Raw genomic sequence first — 6,227 nt, forward strand, 5'->3', positions numbered from 1 at the left:
TACACCCTGCTGCTTTGATAGTCATTTTCCTTCCAGTAAGTTAGCTCATTGTTTTAAAAACCACCCTGTGTGTTTCCCCAAGGTTATTTCCCAAAATCCTCTGAAGGGGGTCTGTAATGTATTTACAAATGACTCTTCAAATGGTTGTGCAGTAGTTGTTTCTTTTCCCATTATCAAACGCTCTATACTTAAAGTGAAGTCTGCACAATTCGAGGAACTAGCTGCAGTACAATTAGCCCTTCAAGATTTTTCTGATGAGCCATTTAACTTGTACACGGATAGTAAATATGTCTATCATATATTGGCTCCCTTAGAAACTGCTGCTTATATAGCTCCAGTGTCTCATGTACAAGAACATTTACTAGCCATACAAAGCCTACTATGGAGGCTCTCTCATCCAATTTTTGTAGGATATCTCCAAGCGCATTCTGATTTGCCTAGCCCTTTAAGTGAAGAAAATGCCATTGTTGATTTTAAAACTAAAAGAGGTAGTACAATCATAATGATCAGAGAATCTGGTTATGAAGCAGCCTGCAAAGCTCATACAACCTTCCAGCTTAATACAGGGTCACTTAAATTCCATTTTAAAATTACTAGAGACCAAGCTATTGATATAGTTAAGAATTGGCCCCTATGTGCAGAGTTCTTACCTGTTCCACACCTTGGAGTTAACCCCTGTGGTGTCACACCTAATGATATCTATCAGATGGATGTTACTCATGTTCCTTCCTTTGGTCGACTACAATTTGTTCATGTATCTGTGGATACCCATTCTCATTTCATATTTGCCTGTATTCATACTGGAGAAAGGCTTAAGGATTTTAAGAGCCATTGTTTACAAGCCTATGCTTATATGGGAATGCCCAGACAATTAAAACCTGATTATGGCCCTGCTTATACTAGTCAAGGTTTTAACGCTTTTTGCAAAAATAAAAAAAAATTATCTCACGTAAAATGGATATCCCTTATAATCCTCAGGGTCAGGCCATGGTGGAACATGCACATCTCACAATTAAAGCCTATCTTCATAAAACAAAACAGGGGGAGTTTACAGGATCTCCTCATAATCACCTTTCTCTTGTCCTTTTTATTTTAAATTTTTTAACTATTGATGGTGCTGCTCGATCTGTGACCAACAGGCATTGGGGCCCTGGGTCATCTGACTATGGCTCAGTTATGTGGAAGAGTGTCACTACTGCAAAATGGGGAGGCCCTGACCCAGTTCTAGTATGGTCTCAAAGGTCAGTTTGTGTGTTTCCACAAGATGCACCTGTTTGGGTGCCTGAGTGGCTGATTCAACATGTGCAGAGGGATGGTGATTTAACAGCCAGAAAAAAGGTCTGATGGGTCTTCAAGAATCTATCTATCCTGATGCCAGTGGGTCTGAGTAGCCATGGTTCTGAGTAGCCATATGTGGCCTTTTTTTCCAGACCATTAATTATAGTTTGGATTAAGTGGCTATAAATTTATACTTTTATACAAAGGACAAGAATTTCAATTTCATCTCAGGTACTGTATTCTGGTTCCATTCTTATTATTGTAAACAATGCTAATAATTTTGGAGGAAGTTTCAATTGTTCTCAGCAGGTCTGCCAAATGTAACAGCTGTTGCAGGGACGTACCCAGGTGTGCAGCACAGAGGATAGGAGATTCCGGGATCATGGCTGCCAATGCTGCCTTTACCACTGAAGCAACAGATTCTACCATAGCCCTCTCCCAATCTGTAAATCCTGCAAGCACAGTAGATCAACTATCAGGTGATTTGGCTTAAGTCTTAGCCACCCAAATCACACTTTATTATCTAGTACAAACTGACATTTTTAAACTAAATTTACAAACTAACTTCCAAAGGGAACACTTGAATATTTGTGAGAAGCTCATATGGCTTCTTGTTCTGTCTTTCACACATATCTGTGTTAATTCATCATTTTTCTCCAGAAATCCTGGAGTGATCAGTTTTTAAGTTATACACATGCTTTAGCCATGCAGGTCATTAACATCTATGAAACCTGAGTGCCACTTGCCAATGCAGAAAGCTTTTTACAAGGACTTCAACTTGTGGGCAGATCATTTGGGTTTTTAGGCCTTGCACTTGGTGCTATTTTGCCACAGCACTAAAGAGGCCCAGGCCAACTTTCTAACAAGACAGATACTGTCTTTGACTCAAGAGAAAATGCCTCTGCCCACGTGTGGCTGAACAAACTATTCACCAGTGAAGGGTAACACAGACGGGTCAAATATCTAACCTAAGATAGGAAGGTTACAGGCCTGGGTGACCTCTCCAATGATGGGTAAGGAATTATGCTGATGTTCTCTGTCACCTAAGGCAGGTGTTAGTTTATATTACGAGAAAGGGGGACCTGTAGGGCCCTGCATAGACCACTGAAGTGCCTTGAGCTTGCCTGAAGCTGTTGGCGGGAACTCCTTGCCCCAAGGCTTTTGTTGGTCGTCTTCCTGTTTTGATGACACACACCTGGTGACAACACACACCTGGTAGGGAGGAGCTAAGCCTAAACTTCCTATAATTTTTCTACTGTGCTGTGAGTCAGTATTTAAGCCCATTCTTTCCCCACTATTATTATTGTTGTTGTTCGTCTCCACCGTTATTGTTTCGCGGGTTCTTTCCCTTCTTTTTAGTTTTATTTTTTCCTCCTTCATGTTTTATCCCTGCACGCCCTGCCCATTCCTGTGCCCCCCTCACACACATGACCTGGCCCAAGTCAAAGAACAGAAAATAACAACAAACAACTAAAAATAAACATGCATATCATACATGTAACATAGGTGGAGGAAGTGCAAATATGTAACCCACATATATAACCCAACCGCCAATGTATCGACCACGTATTTATTTCCCCTCCAACCCCAACCACACCCTGGTAAAGCAAATAAAACATGTTATCCATGTGAATTCATGTGTTTACTGCATGTCCTTGTGTTAATTACATGAACTCGTATGTAAACTCTGAGGGCTCCTACGTTTGCTGCAGTGGCTCAGATGTTGCCCACATGACTTCGCGTGCTACTTACATGCTAAGTATGTGACACCAATGCAAACTACCTAGTTACACATGCTAGCTACATGGGATCTCACAGTAAGTACATGAAGCCATAATGTAAGTACATGACCATGTATGGTAAGTACATGAATACCATGTTGTGCACATGGGCTCACATATTAACTACAAGGGATCACATGTCAAATACACAGGCTCACATGCTAACTATACGGGCTCACATGTTAACTACATGGACCTACAAGGCAAAAACATGACCTCATAAGTCAACTGCACAAACTCACATATCGAGAGGCTCACATGTCAACTATACGCGCTCACATGCCATGTACACAGGTTCCAATGCGCACTACACTGGCTCACATGGAAACACCATGACTCCATATGTGAACTGCATGTAATGGAGGCGGCACCAGCCGGGATATCATGTGTACACGCGACATACGTAAGTGTTGTGGAGGTGGCGCATTAGGATCACAGAAGCCACAGGCACGACATGCGTGTAAAACAAACGACAAGCATGTAAATCACAGGGACTTCATTTATTCAGCTACATACATGTGTGCACACACACCTGTTCACCAGAAGCAGCCCTTGCGGCGCAGGAAGCTCATGGTGTCGCAGAAACCATCATGGTACAGGGATTCCAGGCTTGCACAGGACAGCGGGAAGAGCGCTCGGGCCAGGCGGGCAACATTGGCAGTGGAGATCTAGGCGGGGCCGCAAATGAGTGTGGGTGGAGCCAGGAGTGTGTGTGGGCTGGGCTGGAAGTGAGTTTGGTGCAAGCATGCTGTGACAGGAGTGGCCACGGAAGCCCCACATGGCTCACCTGCACGTCCTGTCCAGTCACGTGCACGCTCGAGCCAAGACCTTGGCCAGGGTCGTGGGGTGAGATGTCATGGCATCCACAGAATGGGGATACGGTGAGGGTGCAACCTCCAGGGGGCAGGGGGAGGCTGCGTGATCTGCCCAGGCCTGGGGAGATGGGGGGGCCGGGGGACATGAGAGGAATGGCCACAATATACACGCGTGTTCGGGGTCACCTGTCAGAGAAACGTGTGACCACACCCACCCACACCGCCCTGCCCACCTGACCCTGGAACTCCACGGGCTTCAGCCCTGAGTAAATGGGGACAAAGCAGCTGGCGAGAAGGACCTGCACATGAGGGGAAACATAGGACACGCATGAGGGGAAACGTGGGACACACATGAGCATAAACAATACACGTATGTGCAAACATGCGACACACATGTGCAAACACAGATGAAATATACATGTAGGAAACACAGAACATGACACATTCTTACACTTGCGGCCCTGCCCCCTCACCTGTACGACGTCCTCACGGGTCGGGAACTGGAACACAAGTCGGTTCTGGAATTTGTTCACCACAGTCAAGGACACATAGAGCTGGCCCTGCACCAGGACATGAGCATGGGCTGGGAGGATCCGGTCTAGGCCGTCCCTGATGGTGCAGGTGAGGGGGGACACATGTGACCTGTGACCCCTGAAATGGGATCCACATGCGTGACCTATGACATGTTACATGTACCATGTGATGTGTGCCCCACAACATCCCCTTAACCCCCCCATGCACCTCAGCTGCTCCATGAGGTAGAAGCTGGGTGTGGCCACGCCCAGTGGTTGCTGCCTGGTATCCTCGGCCAGGATGTGTGCAAAAGCCTGTGCAGGCCTGTGGGAAGGGTGGGGAAGCACACACGTGACCCCTGACATGCAACATGTCACATGTCACATGTGCCCTGCCCACACTCACCTCCAGCTGCTCAGGGGAAGTCAGCAGCACTGCTGCCACCAGGGCCCCGCCCGACGCCCCTGCATAGCCCCTGACATCACCCAGCAGCCCCGCCCCATGTGCCTACAGCCCGGCAGCCACGCCCAGGTGGTAAATGCCCAGGAATCCACAGGCCCTGAAAGACAGGTGGAAGGGCGGGGCCATCCGGGGTGGGGCAGAGCCTATGGGACGTGTGGGCAGAGTTTCTGGGGGAAGGATGGGGTCACGTGAGGAAAGGAAGCCACGCCCCTTCACAAAAAGAATGACAGAAATGGCGTCTCTGTCTTCACTGCTGCCCTCCTGGACTACGTTTCCAAGGAGGCTGCATGCTGGACCTTGTTCCCTGTGACATCACTGTCTGGCGACTTCCCCTCAGCTTCCCACACTGTGGAATTTTCCCAGCAGTCTCGGAGCCCCGCCCATCTCAGGGTGGAAGGGGACTATGATTCCCAGCATCCTTTGCTACGCCTACAGTGGTCACTGTGTCCTCACTGGTGCGCGGTGCCCTTCAGTGTCCTACCTAGATGGCGGCTTCACTTTATGAAGCCTCTGTTCCCAAGGCCACTGCCAGGGACGATTACTGCCTCCATGCACTGCAGGGCCGGACCAGGCGGTCAAGGCAGCGCCTACTCATTCCAAGTCTGCAGCAATGGCGTCATTGCATTCTTTCTCACAGATTTGAGGAATAAAATGAATGAATAAAGAGATAATTTCTCATAATTCATCCCTAGAGAGATAACAAAATGATATCAACATTGATATCAATGAATAAATAAATAATGAAATCACAAGACACAGTTTAACACCAGCATGGTGGATGCAGACTCTACTCATACTGGAGTAGAAAAAGACAGATTTGAATAATGAAATAATCAGATAGTTAGATCATCCCTTTCACTTGAATCACACAAGATGGCGCCAAACTTCAGGGATCACAGATTAAATAATGAAAGAATTTAATAATTACATCTTTAAATATGTAAGCAGTTGACCTTTTTTTGTATCATCAATACCTGGGCAGACTTGCTGAACTGTCATTGTGAATGCAGCGTTTTTAGAAGATATCACATATTTAATGTAGAACGGCTGCCTCAAAAGAGATGGACTGAAATACAACAATCCCTAAGTCTACTCTAACAAATGGATTATCACCTTCCTGAAGGAAATCAACAATGGCAAACTCACCTTTTGACGAATAATTGCGAGTCTTATTATCTTTTGTTCCATACTTTCACTTCTTAGGAGAGAGAGTATTCATAAACTGAAGACTTTGTATTGTTTCTCCACAGACTATGTTCTCTGATGATTAGGTAATCTTGAATTTGGTAACCAGTAAAAGCTGTAGGCACACTTCCAGAGGTGTGGCTATGATTTGTTTAAGCGAATCACATGCTGTCATGAAAAGATTTAGGAGATA

The 6,227-nt window shown here is 46.0% G+C and overlaps 1 pseudogene; it reads right to left on the bottom strand.

Annotated features, from left to right (window-relative positions):
* Positions 1-3,595: 3,595 nt before the first annotated feature.
* On the bottom strand, positions 3,596-4,975 carry LOC127230039 (patatin-like phospholipase domain-containing protein 4; annotated as a pseudogene).
* Positions 4,976-6,227: the final 1,252 nt, after the last annotated feature.

The sequence above is a fragment of the Phodopus roborovskii genome, unplaced genomic scaffold (genome assembly GCF_943737965.1).
Source record: "Phodopus roborovskii unplaced genomic scaffold, PHOROB, whole genome shotgun sequence".
In the NCBI taxonomy this organism is placed as follows: Eukaryota; Metazoa; Chordata; class Mammalia; order Rodentia; family Cricetidae; genus Phodopus; species Phodopus roborovskii.